The sequence below is a fragment of the Ranitomeya variabilis genome, chromosome 2, assembly GCF_051348905.1.
Source record: "Ranitomeya variabilis isolate aRanVar5 chromosome 2, aRanVar5.hap1, whole genome shotgun sequence".
NCBI classification, from domain to species: Eukaryota; Metazoa; Chordata; class Amphibia; order Anura; family Dendrobatidae; genus Ranitomeya; species Ranitomeya variabilis.
Genome location: NC_135233.1, coordinates 6,793,727 through 6,812,258, shown reverse-complemented (window position 1 = coordinate 6,812,258; position 18,532 = coordinate 6,793,727). Strand labels below are relative to the sequence as shown.

At 53.3% G+C, this 18,532-nt stretch overlaps 1 protein-coding gene across 2 annotated transcripts in view; it reads left to right on the top strand.

Moving 5' to 3' along the window:
* Nucleotides 1-12,120: 12,120 nt before the first annotated feature.
* LRRC73 (leucine rich repeat containing 73) overlaps nt 12,121-18,532 on the top strand; it is a 40,918-nt gene continuing 34,506 nt past the window's right edge. The window contains exon 1 of one of the 2 annotated variants that reach the window (XM_077281913.1): nt 12,121-12,219. The gene's annotated coding sequence lies outside the window, so the exon portion shown is untranslated. Of the gene's footprint in view, nt 12,278-18,532 lie in introns of both variants that reach the window. The other variant, XM_077281914.1, reaches the window with a different exon arrangement.

Below are 18,532 nucleotides of genomic sequence, written 5' to 3'. Positions count from 1 at the left end.
TGACCGGCATGAAACTGACAGAGGAGCAAGGTTATATAGCGACTCCCACATCCTGATAGGAGCAGGTGAACAGAGGGGATGATGCACACAAGTTAAATTCCACAAGTGGCCACCGGGGGAGCCCAGAATCCAATTTCACAACAAGAAGCCCCCGCACATTGTGAGTGATCCCCTCCATGGATGAGAAGCCCCTGCACATTGTGAGTGACCTCCTCTATGGATGAGAAGACCCCACACATTGTGAGTGACCCTCTCCATGGATGAGAAGCCCCCGCACATTGTGAGTGATCCCCTCCATGGATGAGAAGCCCCCGCACATTGTGAGTGACCCCCTCCATGGATGAGAAGCCCCCGCACATTGTGAGTGACCCCCTCCATGGATGAGAAGCCCCCTGCACATTGAGTGACCCCCTCCATGGATGAGAGGCCTCCACACATTGTGAGTGACTTCCTTCATGGATGAGAAGCCCCCACACATTGTGAGTGACCCCCTCCATGGATGAGAAGCCTCCACACATTGTGAGTGACCCCCTCCATGGATGAGAAGCCCCCGCACATTGTTAGTGACCCCCTCCATGGATGAGAAGCCCCCGCACATTGTTAGTTATGTCTGTTACATTGATCAAAGAACATCTAGTACCGTACCAGTGTATTGTTCACGGCAGCCAGATGTTAGCCAACATAGCCGGAGGAGAATCTCTGAACATTCCGAGGACCCGACTACATTTAAACTGGGGTCACAGTTGTGGAACGGTGGATGTAGGAGTAGTGCGGCACCTACCAGTAAATGTGTTGCTGGGAAACAACCTAGGAGAAAGGTTGGTGTGCCACTGGACCAATGTCGTAACCCAAAGCCAAGGATCAGTTCACACACTGCGTAAGCCGAGAGATAACAGCAATCTCAACATGCCAACTACTCCCCTGCCAGTGGTGAGTAATGCACAAAATGTAATAACTGTTACCATGAAGGAATGTGACCTGGGGGAGTTTAATTACATCAGGGAGGAGGCGCCAGTACACTGGGTCTACTATCACCCTGGTCAGCCCAAATATTGTCCCCCACCAGAACATTATTTACCAAGCCACCAAGTGACCATCCCCACAGCTGGGGGTCAGCACTCTCGGGTTGGACGCAATGGATACAAGTTTGGTTCTCATCAGGTACATGTGGAGTTTGCCAGGTCCAACTGTGGATCAGGGGGAGGATATGGAGGACCCCACGGGAGAAACAGACCCCTGTCCCAGCTAACTAAATACAGAGTCCTCGTCTCAGGGCTTACCCCATCAGGGAGTTGGCAGGATCTGAAAGATCATATGAGACAAGCTGGAGATGCCTACTATGTCAATGAACACCAGGGTGGAATGGGGACTGTGGAGTTTATTCACAAGGATGACATGGAATATGCCTTCAGGAAACGGGATGATACAAAATTTAATTCTCATGGAGGTGAAACCTCTTACATTCATGTCCGTGATGAAAAAAATGGGGGAGGAGTGTGAGGATATGGCAGCTTACTAAAGACTATAGGACAAATGGATGTAGAGCGGAGTCCACAGCTCTACAAAATAGACTTTTTCCAGCACGGTGCACCAGTTACATCAATATTGTTGTTTCATTAGTGATTTGCTTGCTCGTCAGTTGATCCTCAGGAATCAATGTTCCATTCAGTGACAGTAAGCAGAGGAAGAAGAGCAGGATAGATCTTATGTAAACCTAAGGCCAGATAGGAGACTGCTAAAGGTAAGGCTATGTCAACACGCTTGGAATTGTCACGGAAATTTTCGCGGCAATTCCACAACTCCCTGCAGCGGGAAATACGCATGCGGAATTGGCATGCGTTTTCCCACTAAACACTAGCGTTTTGCAAGCGTAATTAGCTTGCAGAATGCTAGCGTTTTACAAGCGATCTGTAGCGTCGGTTGGAAACCTGATTGACAGGTTGGTCACACAAACATAGTGTTTGACAAGTGTGACCAACGTTTTACTATTGATGCTGCCTATGCAGCATCAATAGTAAAAGAATGTTAAAAAAATAAATAAAAAATCGTGATATTCTCAGCTTCCGGCGGCCCCCGCAGCCTTCCCAATCCTCGCGATGCTCCTGGCAGCTCCCGTTCCCAGGAATGCCTCGCAACAATGACCCCAGTTGACCTAGCATCACGTGAGACCGCTACGTCATCACAGGTCATTGTCGCAAGGCATCACTGGGAACGGGAGCTGCTGGGAGCATTGCTAAGGCCTGGGCTGGATCCGTGGGCCGCCAGAAGGTGAGTATATAACTATTTTTTATTCCCAGAGCCTGGAGGAGAGTCTACTCTCCTTCACACCCGGGTACCATCTGCACATGATCCGCTTACTTCCCGCATGGTGGGCATAGCCCCATGCGGGAAGTACGCAGATCAATGCATTCCTATGTGTGCGGAATCCCCACGATTCCGCACAAAGAATGAGCATGCTGCATATTTTTCCACGATGCGATTCCGCCGCGGAAAAATACGCAGCATTAGTACAGCATTGCGGAATCCCATTGAACTCAACGGCTTGTGTTGTGTATTCATTTTTGCAGCTAAAAAACGTGGCAAAAACGCATACAATCCGCAACGTGTGCACATAGCCTAAATGTAAAGCAATCATCCTATCAATCCATTGTTCTACCAACCGAGGCCCATTGTGTGGATGGAGATTGTAGACCTAGGGGGGCCGTCACCACAGGGGTCTCACATCAGTCCCAGGTGATGGAGTAAAGGTACCGTCACACTCAGCGACGCTGCAGCGATATAGACAACGAGCCGACCTAAACTAGATCGCTGGAGCGTCGCTGTTTAGATCGCTGTAGAGACGTCAAACATCAGCTCCACAACGATGCAGGAGCGATCCAGTGACGTAACGGCGACTCACTTATCGTTCTCACAGGTCGTTAGCTCCATGTAAAACATTGCTGGCGTCGTTGCTTTTGCTGTCAAACACGACGATACACGCCGATCTGACGACCAAATAAAGTTCTGGACTTCTAGCTCCGACCAGCGATATCACAGCGGGATCCAGATCGCTGCTGCGTGTCAAACACAACGAGATCGCTATCCAGGACGCTGCAACGTCACGGATCGCTATCGTTCTCGTTGTAAAGTTGCTGAGTGTGAAGGTGCCTTAAGCTTCATTCTGTGAGCTAAAGAAAAATGTGTAAGGGGGATGGAGAAAAATACACATGGCTAGTCCGGCAGTTAATGGAGTGAGGTGGAAGAGAGTGGATCAAGGATGAAGTCCTGGTGGACATGTCTGACCTATGGAGTTTGGAGATCAGTTACCGGCTGGGCAGGACACACGAGCTACTGATGAGGGATTTGTCCTCTGGATTTCAGGAACTGTTGCTGCTGGATACATGTTCTTTGGTTGCATTATCTGGAGGAGCCTGGACTGTGACTACAGACTATCCTGGCGGGAGATACAAAACTTGTAGGCCATCCAGAAGTCGGGAGACAGTGAGTATCGCCTGGTACGGGGGCAGTGGGACTATCGGCCCCGGGGAGGGGATCTTGTGCGCTGGGACATTGTACGTTGGCGATCTACCCACATCTGTTGTACAACGATGGATGTAAGGAAAAAAAATAACTGCATCAACCTGCCTAAGTGCACTGTATATACCCCGCGTTATCCTCTATACCCCCGCACTGTATATACCCCGCGTTATCCTCTATACCCCCCGCACTGTATATACCCCGCGTTATCCTCTATAACCCCCGCACTGTATATACCCCGAGTTATCCTCTATACCCCCCGCACTGTATATACCCCGCGTTATCCTCTATACCCCCCGCACTGTATATACCCCGCGTTATCCTCTATAACCCCCGCACTGTATATACCCCGAGTTATCCTCTATACCCCCCGCACTGTATATACCCCGCGTTATCCTCTATACCCCCCCACTGTATATACCCCGCGTTATCCTCTATACCCCCCGCACTGTATATACCCCGCGTTATCCTCTATACTCCCCGCACTGTATATACCCCGCGTTATCCTCTATACCCCCCGCACTGTATATACCCCGCGTTATCCTCTATACTCCCCGCACTGTATATACCCCGCGTTATCCTCTATACTCCCCGCACTGTATATACCCTGCGTTATCCTCTATACCCCCGCACTGTATATACCCCGCGTTATCCTCTATACTCCCCGCACTGTATATACCCCGCGTTATCCTCTATACCCCCCGCACTGTATATACCCCGCGTTATCCTCTATACTCCCCGCACTGTATATACCCCGCGTTATCCTCTATACCCCCCGCACTGTATATACCCCGCGTTATCCTCTATACCCTCCGCACTGTATATACCCCGCGTTATCCTCTATACTCCCCGCACTGTACATACCCCGCGTTATCCTCTATACCCCCCGCACTGTACATACCCCACGTTATCCTCTCTACTCCCCGCACTGTATATACCCCGCGTTATCCTCTATACTCCCCGCACTGTATATACCCCGCGTTATCCTCTATACCCCCCGCACTGTATATACCCCGCGTTATCCTCTATACCCCCCGCACTGTATATACCCCGCGTTATCCTCTATACTCCCCGCACTGTATATACCCCGCGTTATCCTCTATACCCCCCGCACTGTATATACCCCGCGTTATCCTCTATACCCCCCCCACTGTATATACCCTGCGTTATCCTCTATACCCCCGCACTGTATATACCCCGCGTTATCCTCTATACCCCCCGCACTGTATATACCCCGCGTTATCCTCTATACCCCCCGCACTGTATATACCCCGCGTTATCCTCTATACTCCCCGCACTGTATATACCCCGCGTTATCCTCTATACCCCCCGCACTGTATATACCCCGCGTTATCCTCTATACCCCCGCACTGTATATACCCCGCGTTATCCTCTATACCCCCCGCACTGTATATACCCCGAGTTATCCTCTATACCCCCCGCACTGTATATACCTCGCGTTATCCTCTATACTCCTCGCACTGTATATACCCCGCGTTATCCTCTATACCCCCCGCACTGTATATACCCCGCGTTATCCTCTATACCCCCGCACTGTATATACCCCGAGTTATCCTCTATACCCCCCGCACTGTATATACCCCGCGTTATCCTCTATACCCCCGCACTGTATATACCCCGAGTTATCCTCTATACCCCCCACACTGTATATACCTCGCGTTATCCTCTATACCCCCCGCACTGTATATACCCCGCGTTATCCTCTATACCCCCCGCACTGTATATACCCCGCGTTATCCTCTATACTCCCCGCACTGTATATACCCCGCGTTATCCTCTATACCCCCCGCACTGTATATACCCCGCGTTATCCTCTATACCCCCCGCACTGTATATACCCCGCGTTATCCTCTATACCCCCCGCACTGTATATACCCCGCGTTATCCTCTATACCCCCGCACTGTATATACCCCGCGTTATCCTCTATACTCCCCGCACTGTATATACCCCGCGTTATCCTCTATACCCCCGCACTGTATATGCCCCGCGTTATCCTCTATACCCCCCGCACTGTATATACCCCGCGTTATCCTCTATACCCCGCGTTATCCTCTATACCCCCCGCACTGTATATACCCCGCGTTATCCTCTATACCCTCCGCACTGTATATACCCCGCGTTATCCTCTATACTCCCCCGCACTGTATATACCCCGCGTTATCCTCTATACCCCCCGCACTGTATATACCCCGCGTTATCCTCTATACCCCCCGCACTGTATATACCCCGCGTTATCCTCTATACCCCCCGCACTGTATATACCCCGCGTTATCCTCTATACCCCCCGCACTGTATATACCCCGAGTTATCCTCTATACCCCCCGCACTGTATATACCCCGCGTTATCCTCTATACCCCCCGCACTGTATATACCCCGCGTTATCCTCTATACCCCCCGCACTGTATATACCCCGCGTTATCCTCTATACCCCCCGCACTGTATATACCCCGCGTTATCCTCTATACCCCCCCACTGTATATACCCCGCGTTATCCTCTATACCCCCGCACTGTATATACCCCGCGTTATCCTCTATACCCCCCGCACTGTATATACCCCGCGTTATCCTCTATACCCCCGCACTGTATATACCCCGCGTTATCCTCTATACCCCCGCACTGTATATACCCCGCGTTATCCTCTATACCCCCCGCACTGTATATACCCCGCGTTATCCTCTATACCCCCCGCACTGTATATACCCCGCGTTATCCTCTATACTCCCCGCACTGTATATACCCCGCGTTATCCTCTATACCCCCCGCACTGTATATACCCCGCGTTATCCTGTATACCCCCCCACTGTATATACCCCGCGTTATCCTCTATACCCCCCGCACTGTATATACCCCGCGTTATCCTCTATACCCCCCGCACTGTATATACCCCGCGTTATCCTCTATACCCCCCGCACTGTATATACCCCGCGTTATCCTCTATACCCTCCGCACTGTATATACCCCGCGTTATCCTCTATACTCCCCGCACTGTATATACCCCGCGTTATCCTCTATACCCCCGCACTGTATATACCCCGCGTTATCCTCTATACCCCCCGCACTGTATATACCCCGCGTTATCCTCTATACTCCCCCGCACTGTATATACCCCGCGTTATCCTCTATACCCCCCGCACTGTATATACCCCGCGTTATCCTCTATACCCCCCGCACTGTATATACCCCGCGTTATCCTCTATACCCCCCGCACTGTATATACCCCGCGTTATCCTCTATACCCCCCGCACTGTATATACCCCGAGTTATCCTCTATACCCCCCGCACTGTATATACCCCGCGTTATCCTCTATACCCCCCGCACTGTATATACCCCGCGTTATCCTCTATACCCCCCGCACTGTATATACCCCGCGTTATCCTCTATACCCCCCGCACTGTATATACCCCGCGTTATCCTCTATACTCCCCCGCACTGTATATACCCCGCGTTATCCTCTATACCCCCCGCACTGTATATACCCCGCATTATCCTCTATACCCCCCGCACTGTATATACCCCGAGTTATCCTCTATACCCCCCGCACTGTATATACCCCGCGTTATCCTCTATACCCCCGCACTGTATATACCCCGCGTTATCCTCTATACTCCCCGCACTGTATATACCCCGCGTTATCCTCTATACCCCCGCACTGTATATGCCCCGCGTTATCCTCTATACCCCCCGCACTGTATATACCCCGCGTTATCCTCTATACCCCCCGCACTGTATATACCCCGCGTTATCCTCTATACCCCCCGCACTGTATATACCCCGCGTTATCCTCTATACCCCCCGCACTGTATATACCCCGCGTTATCCTCTATACCCCCCGCACTGTATATACCCCGCGTTATCCTCTATACCCCCGCACTGTATATACCCCGCGTTATCCTCTATACCCCCGCACTGTATATACCCCGCGTTATCCTCTATACCCCCCGCACTGTATATACCCCGCGTTATCCTCTATACCCCCGCACTGTATATACCCCGCGTTATCCTCTATACCCCCCGCACTGTATATACCCCGCGTTATCCTCTATACCCCCGCACTGTATATGCCCCGCGTTATCCTCTATACCCCCCGCACTGTATATACCCCGCGTTATCCTCTATACCCCCCGCACTGTATATACCCCGCGTTATCCTCTATACCCCCCGCACTGTATATACCCCGCGTTATCCTCTATATTCCCCGCACTGTATATACCCCGCGTTATCCTCTATATCCCCCGCACTGTATATACCCCGCGTTATCCTCTATACTCCCCGCACTGTATATACCCCGCGTTATCCTCTATACCCCCCGCACTGTATATACCCCGCGTTATCCTCTATACCCCCCCACTGTATATACCCCGCGTTATCCTCTATACCCCCCGCACTGTATATACCCCGCGTTATCCTCTATACCCCCGCACTGTATATACCCCGCGTTATCCTCTATACCCCCCGCACTGTATATACCCCGCGTTATCCTCTATACCCCCCGCACTGTATATACCCCGCGTTATCCTCTATACTCCCCGCACTGTATATACCCCGCGTTATCCTCTATACTCCCCGCACTGTATATACCCCGCGTTATCCTCTATACCCCCCGCACTGTATATACCCCGCGTTATCCTGTATACCCCCCCACTGTATATACCCCGCGTTATCCTCTATACCCCCCGCACTGTATATACCCCGCGTTATCCTCTATACTCCCCGCACTGTATATACCCCGCGTTATCCTCTATACCCCCCGCACTGTATATACCCCGCGTTATCCTCTATACCCCCCCACTGTATATACCCCGCGTTATCCTCTATACCCCCCGCACTGTATATACCCCGCGTTATCCTCTATACCCCCCGCACTGTATATACCCCGCGTTATCCTCTATACCCCCCGCACTGTATATACCCCGCGTTATCCTCTATACCCCCCGCACTGTATATACCCCGCGTTATCCTCTATACCCCCCGCACTGTATATACCCCGCGTTATCCTCTATACCCCCCGCACTGTATATACCCCGCGTTATCCTCTATACTCCCCGCACTGTATATACCCCGCGTTATCCTCTATACCCCCCGCACTGTATATACCCCGCGTTATCCTCTATACCCCCCGCACTGTATATACCCCGCGTTATCCTCTATACCCCCCGCACTGTATATACCCCGCGTTATCCTCTATACCCCCCGCACTGTATATACCCCGCGTTATCCTCTATACCCCCCGCACTGTATATACCCCGCGTTATCCTCTATACCCCCCGCACTGTATATACCCCGCGTTATCCTCTATACCCCCCGCACTGTATATACCCCGCGTTATCCTCTATACCCCCGCACTGTATATACCCCGCGTTATCCTCTATACCCCCCCACTGTATATACCCCGCGTTATCCTCTATACCCCCCGCACTGTATATACCCCGCGTTATCCTCTATACCCCCCGCACTGTATATACCCCGCGTTATCCTCTATACCCCCCGCACTGTATATACCCCGCGTTATCCTCTATACCCCCGCACTGTATATACCCCGCGTTATCCTCTATACCCCCGCACTGTATATACCCCGCGTTATCCTCTATACCCCCCGCACTGTATATACCCCGCGTTATCCTCTATACCCCCGCACTGTATATACCCCGCGTTATCCTCTATACCCCCCGCACTGTATATACCCCGCGTTATCCTCTATACCCCCGCACTGTATATGCCCCGCGTTATCCTCTATACCCCCCGCACTGTATATACCCCGCGTTATCCTCTATACCCCCCGCACTGTATATACCCCGCGTTATCCTCTATACCCCCCGCACTGTATATACCCCGCGTTATCCTCTATATTCCCCGCACTGTATATACCCCGCGTTATCCTCTATATCCCCCGCACTGTATATACCCCGCGTTATCCTCTATACTCCCCGCACTGTATATACCCCGCGTTATCCTCTATACCCCCGCACTGTATATACCCCGCGTTATCCTCTATACCCCCCGCACTGTATATACCCCGCGTTATCCTCTATACCCCCGCACTGTATATACCCCGCGTTATCCTCTATACCCCCCGCACTGTATATACCCCGCGTTATCCTCTATACCCCCGCACTGTATATGCCCCGCGTTATCCTCTATACCCCCCGCACTGTATATACCCCGCGTTATCCTCTATACCCCCCGCACTGTATATACCCCGCGTTATCCTCTATACCCCCCGCACTGTATATACCCCGCGTTATCCTCTATATTCCCCGCACTGTATATACCCCGCGTTATCCTCTATATCCCCCGCACTGTATATACCCCGCGTTATCCTCTATACTCCCCGCACTGTATATACCCCGCGTTATCCTCTATACCCCCGCACTGTATATACCCCGCGTTATCCTCTATACCCCCCGCACTGTATATACCCCGCGTTATCCTCTATACCCCCGCACTGTATATGCCCCGCGTTATCCTCTATACCCCCCGCACTGTATATACCCCGCGTTATCCTCTATACCCCCCGCACTGTATATACCCCGCGTTATCCTCTATACCCCCCGCACTGTATATACCCCGCGTTATCCTCTATATTCCCCGCACTGTATATACCCCGCGTTATCCTCTATATCCCCCGCACTGTATATACCCCGCGTTATCCTCTATACTCCCCGCACTGTATATACCCCGCGTTATCCTCTATACCCCCCGCACTGTATATACCCCGCGTTATCCTCTATACCCCCCCACTGTATATACCCCGCGTTATCCTCTATACCCCCCGCACTGTATATACCCCGCGTTATCCTCTATACCCCCCGCACTGTATATACCCCGCGTTATCCTCTATACCCCCCGCACTGTATATACCCCGCGTTATCCTCTATACCCCCCGCACTGTATATACCCCGCGTTATCCTCTATACTCCCCGCACTGTATATACCCCGCGTTATCCTCTATACTCCCCGCACTGTATATACCCCGCGTTATCCTCTATACCCCCCGCACTGTATATACCCCGCGTTATCCTGTATACCCCCCCACTGTATATACCCCGCGTTATCCTCTATACCCCCCGCACTGTATATACCCCGCGTTATCCTCTATACTCCCCGCACTGTATATACCCCGCGTTATCCTCTATACCCCCCGCACTGTATATACCCCGCGTTATCCTCTATACCCCCCCACTGTATATACCCCGCGTTATCCTCTATACCCCCCGCACTGTATATACCCCGCGTTATCCTCTATACCCCCCGCACTGTATATACCCCGCGTTATCCTCTATACCCCCCGCACTGTATATACCCCGCGTTATCCTCTATACCCCCCGCACTGTATATACCCCGCGTTATCCTCTATACCCCCCGCACTGTATATACCCCGCGTTATCCTCTATACCCCCCGCACTGTATATACCCCGCGTTATCCTCTATACTCCCCGCACTGTATATACCCCGCGTTATCCTCTATACCCCCCGCACTGTATATACCCCGCGTTATCCTCTATACCCCCCGCACTGTATATACCCCGCGTTATCCTCTATACCCCCCGCACTGTATATACCCCGCGTTATCCTCTATACCCCCCGCACTGTATATACCCCGCGTTATCCTCTATACTCCCCGCACTGTATATACCCCGCGTTATCCTCTATACCCCCCGCACTGTATATACCCCGCGTTATCCTCTATACCCCCCGCACTGTATATACCCCGCGTTATCCTCTATACCCCCCGCACTGTATATACCCCGCGTTATCCTCTATACCCCCCGCACTGTATATACCCCGCGTTATCCTCTATACCCCCCGCACTGTATATACCCCGCGTTATCCTCTATACCCCCCGCACTGTATATACCCCGCGTTATCCTCTATACCCCCCGCACTGTATATACCCCGCGTTATCCTCTATATCCCCCGCACTGTATATACCCCGCGTTATCCTCTATACCCCCCGCACTGTATATACCCCGCGTTATCCTCTATACCCCCCGCACTGTATATACCCCGCGTTATCCTCTATACTCCCCGCACTGTATATACCCCGCGTTATCCTCTATACTCCCCGCACTGTATATACCCCGCGTTATCCTCTATACCCCCCGCACTGTATATACCCCGCGTTATCCTCTATACCCCCCGCACTGTATATACCCCGCGTTATCCTCTATACCCCCCGCACTGTATATACCCCGCGTTATCCTCTATACCCCCCGCACTGTATATACCCCGCGTTATCCTCTATACCCCCCGCACTGTATATACCCCGCGTTATCCTCTATACCCCCCGCACTGTATATACCCCGCGTTATCCTCTATACCCCCCGCACTGTATATACCCCGCGTTATCCTCTATATCCCCCGCACTGTATATACCCCGCGTTATCCTCTATACCCCCCGCACTGTATATACCCCGCGTTATCCTCTATACCCCCCGCACTGTATATACCCCGCGTTATCCTCTATACCCCCCGCACTGTATATACCCCGCGTTATCCTCTATACCCCCCGCACTGTATATACCCCGCGTTATCCTCTATACCCTCCGCAGTTTCGGACACCAAGTGATGACGTCATTAGGGCGTGGTCAGACAGTGACGCGGTATAGTTACTATAGAAACAAGACAGCATCTCCGGAGCACAGGACCCCGGAACCGACCTGTATAACCGGGGCAAGCAGGTAACGACTGACGACGGCGACGGGAAGAGATAATTACCTCCCCCCCCCCCGAGCTGTGGTAATTACCTCCCCCCCTCCTGATCTGTGGTAATTACCCCCCCCCTCCTGAGCTGTGGTAATTACCTCCCCCCTCCTGATCTGTGGTAATTACCCCCCCCCTCCTGAGCTGTGGTAATTACCTCCCCCCTCCTGATCTGTGGTAATTACCCCCCCCCTCCTGATCTGTGGTAATTACCCCCCCCCTCCTGAGCTGTGGTAATTACCTCCCCCCTCCTGATCTGTGGTAATTACCCCCCCCCTCCTGAGCTGTGGTAATTACCTCCCCCCTCCTGATCTGTGGTAATTACCCCCCCCCTCCTGAGCTGTGGTAATTACCTCCCCCCCTCCTGATCTGTGGTAATTACCCCCCCCCTCCTGAGCTGTGGTAATTACCTCCCCCCTCCTGAGCTGTGGTAATTACCCCCCCCCCCTCCTGAGCTGTGGTAATTACCTCCCCCCCCTCCTGATCTGTGGTAATTACCCCCCCTCCTGAGCTGTGGTAATTACCCCCCCCCCCCTCCTGATCTGTGGTAATTACCCCCCCCTCCTGAGCTGTGGTAATTACCTCCCCCCTCCTGAGCTGTGGTAATTACCCCCCCCCTCCTGATCTGTGGTAATTACCCCCCCCTCCTGAGCTGTGGTAATTACCCCCCCCCTCCTGAGCTGTGGTAATTACCCCCCCCCTCCTGATCTGTGATAATTACCCCCCCCCTCCTGAGCTGTGATAATTACCCCCCCCCCTCCTGAGCTGTGATAATTACCCCCCCCCCCTCCTGAGCTGTGGTAATTACCCCCCCCCTCCTGAGCTGTGGTAATTACCTCCCCCCTCCTGAGCTGTGGTAATTACCCCCCCCCTCCTGAGCTGTGGTAATTACCCCCCCCCTCCTGATCTGTGATAATTACCCCCCCCTCCTGAGCTGTGATAATTACCCCCCCCCTCCTGAGCTGTGGTAATTACCCCCCCCCCCTCCTGAGCTGTGGTAATTACCCCCCCCCTCCTGAGCTGTGGTAATTACCCCCCCCCTCCTGAGCTGTGGTAATTACCTCCCCCCTCCTGAGCTGTGGTAATTACCCCCCCCTCCTGAGCTGTGGTAATTACCCCCCCCCTCCTGAGCTGTGGTAATTACCCCCCCCCTCCTGAGCTGTGGTAATTACCTCCCCCCTCCTGAGCTGTGGTAATTACCCCCCCTCCTGAGCTGTGGTAATTACCCCCCCTCCTGAGCTGTGGTAATTACCCCCCCCCCTCCTGAGCTGTGATAATTACCTCCCCCCCTCCTGAGCTGTGGTAATTACCTCCCCCCTCCTGAGCTGTGGTAATTACCCCCCCCTCCTGAGCTGTGGTAATTACCCCCCCCCTCCTGAGCTGTGGTAATTACCCCCCCCCTCCTGAGCTGTGGTAATTACCCCCCCCCTCCTGAGCTGTGGTAATTACCTCCCCCCTCCTGAGCTGTGGTAATTACCCCCCCTCCTGAGCTGTGGTAATTACCCCCCCTCCTGAGCTGTGGTAATTACCCCCCCCCCCTCCTGAGCTGTGATAATTACCTCCCCCCCTCCTGAGCTGTGGTAATTACCTCCCCCCTCCTGAGCTGTGGTAATTACCCCCCCCCTCCTGAGCTGTGGTAATTACCCCCCCCCTCCTGATCTGTGATAATTACCCCCCCCCTCCTGAGCTGTGATAATTACCCCCCCCCCTCCTGAGCTGTGGTAATTACCCCCCCCCCCCTCCTGAGCTGTGGTAATTACCCCCCCCCTCCTGAGCTGTGGTAATTACCTCCCCCCTCCTGAGCTGTGGTAATTACCCCCCCCTCCTGAGCTGTGGTAATTACCCCCCCCCTCCTGAGCTGTGGTAATTACCCCCCCCCTCCTGAGCTGTGGTAATTACCTCCCCCCTCCTGAGCTGTGGTAATTACCCCCCCTCCTGAGCTGTGGTAATTACCCCCCCCTCCTGAGCTGTGGTAATTACCCCCCCCCTCCTGAGCTGTGGTAATTACCCCCCCCCTCCTGAGCTGTGGTAATTACCTCCCCCCTCCTGAGCTGTGGTAATTACCCCCCCTCCTGAGCTGTGGTAATTACCCCCCCTCCTGAGCTGTGGTAATTACCCCCCCCCCTCCTGAGCTGTGATAATTACCTCCCCCCCTCCTGAGCTGTGGTAATTACCTCCCCCCTCCTGATCTGTGATAATTACCCCCCCCCCCTCCTGAGCTGTGGTAATTACCTCCCCCCCTCCTGATCTGTGGTAATTACCCCCCCCTCCTGATCTGTGGTAATTACCCCCCCCCTCCTGAGCTGTGGTAATTACCCCCCCCCTCCTGAGCTGTGGTAATTACCCCCCCCCTCCTGAGCTGTGGTAATTACCCCCCCCCCTCCTGAGCTGTGGTAATTACCCCCCCCCCTCCTGAGCTGTGGTAATTACCCCCCCCTCCTGAGCTGTGGTAATTACCCCCCCCCTCCTGAGCTGTGGTAATTACCCCCCCCCTCCTGAGCTGTGGTAATTACCCCCCCCCTCCTGAGCTGTGGTAATTACCCCCCCCCCCCTCCTGAGCTGTGGTAATTACCCCCCCCCCTCCTGAGCTGTGGTAATTACCCCCCCCCTCCTGAGCTGTGGTAATTACCCCCCCCCCTCCTGAGCTGTGGTAATTACCTCCCCCCTCCTGAGCTGTGGTAATTACCTCCCCCCTCCTGAGCTGTGGTAATTACCCCCCCCTCCTGAGCTGTGGTAATTACCCCCCCCCTCCTGAGCTGTGGTAATTACCCCCCCCCCTCCTGAGCTGTGGTAATTACCCCCCCCCTCCTGATCTGTGGTAATTACCTCCCCCCTCCTGAGCTGTGGTAATTACCTCCCCCCTCCTGAGCTGTGGTAATTACCCCCCCCCTCCTGATCTGTGGTAATTACCTCCCCCCTCCTGAGCTGTGGTAATTACCCCCCCCCCCTCCTGAGCTGTGGTAATTACCCCCCCCCCCTCCTGAGCTGTGGTAATTACCTCCCCCCTCCTGAGCTGTGGTAATTACCTCCCCCCTCCTGAGCTGTGGTAATTACCCCCCCCCCTCCTGAGCTATGGTAATTACCCCCCCCCCTCCTGAGCTGTGGTAATTACCTCCCCCCTCCTGAGCTATGGTAATTACCCCCCCCCCTCCTGAGCTGTGGTAATTACCTCCCCCCCTCCTGATCTGTGGTAATTACCTCCCCCCTCCTGAGCTGTGGTAATTACCTCCCCCCTCCTGAGCTGTGGTAATTACCCCCCCCTCCTGAGCTGTGGTAATTACCCCCCCCCTCCTGAGCTGTGGTAATTACCCCCCCCCTCCTGAGCTGTGGTAATTACCCCCCCCCTCCTGATCTGTGGTAATTACCCCCCCCCTCCTGAGCTGTGGTAATTACCCCCCCCCTCCTGAGCTGTGGTAATTACCTCACCCCTACTGAGCTGTGGTAATTACCTCCCCCCCTCCTGAGCTGTGGTAATTACCCCCCCCTCCTGAGCTGTGGTAATTACCTCCCCCCTCCTGAGCTGTGGTAATTACCCCCCCCCTCCTGAGCTATGGTAATTACCCCCCCCTCCTGAGCTGTGGTAATTACCTCCCCCCTCCTGAGCTGTGGTAATTCCCCCCCCCTCCTGAGCTGTGGTAATTCCCCCCCCCTCCTGAGCTGTGGTAATTACCCCCCCCCCTCCTGAGCTGTGGTAATTACCTCCCCCCTCCTGAGCTGTGGTAATTACCCCCCCCCCCCCTCCTGAGCTGTGGTAATTACCTCCCCCCTCCTGAGCTGTGGTAATTACCTCCCCCCTCCTGAGCTGTGGTAATTACCCCCCCCCCCTCCTGAGCTGTGGTAATTACCTCCCCCTCCTGAGCTGTGGTAATTACCCCCCCCCTCCTGAGCTGTGGTAATTACCCCCCCCTCCTGAGCTGTGGTAATTACCCCCCCCCCTCCTGAGCTGTGGTAATTACCTCCCCCTCCTGAGCTGTGGTAATTACCTCCCCCTCCTGAGCTGTGGTAATTACCCCCCCCTCCTGAGCTGTGGTAATTACCTCCCCCTCCTGAGCTGTGGTAATTACCCCCCCCTCCTGAGCTGTGGTAATTACCCCCCCCTCCTGATCTGTGGTAATTACCTCCCCCCTCCTGAGCTGTGGTAATTACCTCCCCCCCTCCTGATCTGTGGTAATTACCTCCCCCTCCTGAGCTGTGGTAATTACCCCCCCCTCCTGAGCTGTGGTAATTACCTCCCCCCTCCTGAGCTGTGGTAATTACCTCCCCCCCTCCTGATCTGTGGTAATTACCTCCCCCTCCTGAGCTGTGGTAATTACCTCCCCCTCCTGAGCTGTGGTAATTACCCCCCCCCTCCTGAGCTGTGGTGTCTTCTGCCTTCTCTTCTCTTTGCTACCCCTGTGTCATAATTCCTCCACATTCCAGAAAATGTATTATTTCCCCCAGAACATTATTACATTCCCCGTGTTTTTTTACACTCAGGATTATTACCTTTGTGTCTATTGGAACAACATAGTAGTGATAAAAAAACCGCAAATTGAACGTAATTTCACACATACCCCCAAAATAGGCCTCACAGAATTGTTGGCGCCCTCCACTTAATATTTGGTTGCACCCATTGGAATAAATACCTGCAATCAGTCGCTTCCTATAACCATCACAAGCTTCTTCCACCTCTCAGACGGGATCTTGGACTCTTCTTCCACCTCTCAGCCAGGATCTTGGACTCTCCTTCCACCTCCCATCCTGGATCTTGGACTCTCCTTCCACCTCTCAGCCAGGATCTTGGACTCTCCTTCCACCTCTCAGCCAGGATCTTGGACTCTCCTTCCACCTCCCATCCGGGGTCTTGGACTCTTCTTCCACTTCTCACCCGGGATCTTGGACTCTCCTTCCACCTCCCATCCGGGGTCTTGGACTCTTCTTTCACCTCTCAGCCGGGATCTTGGACTCTCCTTCCACCTCCCATCCGGGGTCTTGGACTCTTCTTCCACCTCTCAGCCAGGATCTTGGACTCTTCTTCCACCTCTCAGCCAGGATCTTGGACTCTTCTTCCACCTCTCAGCCAGGATCTTGGACTCTTCTTCCACCTCTCAGCCAGGATCTTGGACTCTCCTTCCACCTCTCAGCCAGGATCTTGGACTCTCCTTCCACCTCTCACCCGGGATCTTGGACTCTTCTTCCACCTCTCAGCCAGGATCTTGGACTCTCCTTCCACCTCCCATCCTGGATCTTGGACTCTTCTTCCACCTCTCAGCCAGGATCTTGGACTCTCCTTCCACCTCTCAGCCAGGATCTTGGACTCTCCTTCCACCTCCCATCCGGGATCTTGGACTCTTCTTTCACCTCTCAGCCGTGATCTTGGACTCTCCTTCCACCTCCCATCCGGGGTCTTGGACTCTTCTTTCACCACTCAGACGGGATCTTGGACTCTTCTTCCACCTCCCATCCGGGGTCTTGGACGACTTCTTTTGTAAACTGCTCCCGGTCTCATGTGAATTCGCCTTCTCCCAACAGCGATTGTAAGATCTCTCCACAGGTGATCAATGGGATTTAGATTCGGACTCATTGCTGCCTCCTCAGAACTCGCCAGTGCTTTGTTTCCTTCCATTTCTGGGGGCTTCTTGAACTATGTTTGGGGTCATTGTCCTGCTGGAAGACCCCATGACCTAGGACCCACACTTAGCTGTCTGACACTGGGCACTACATTGCCACCCAAAATCCTTTGGTAACCTTCAGATTTCATGATGCCTTGTCACACAGTGATTCCACCCAGTGCCATAGCCTGCAAAACAACCCTAAAACACCTGACCCTCCACCATATCTGACTGTAGGTACTGTGTTCTTTTCCCTGTAAGCTTCATTCAGTTGTCAGTAAACAGTAGAATGATGTGCTTTACCAAAAAGCTCTATCTTGGTCTCATGTGTGCACAAGATGCTTTCCCAGGAGGATTTTGGTTACTCACATACAGCTCTGGCAAAAATGAAGAGACCACTGCACAGTTTTATAAAAATCAGCTTCTCTACATGTCTGACAGCCATTCCATCCCAGTGTCAGTTGAATTCCCACCAGAGTACACCTCATTCTACTTAATGAGCTTCTGATTAGGTAATCACCTGAACTAAATCTTGTTTAACGAAGAAAAGTATAAAAACCCTGCTGTAGTGTTCACAATCCTCCTGCAATAGGACAAGCTGGATGGCAAAACAAGAGCTAGTAATATCTCAAAAGTAACAGGAATGAAAAAATAACTTTTAACCATGCCAAAGGAGATGAAAAGAAAAATCTTGAGTGAG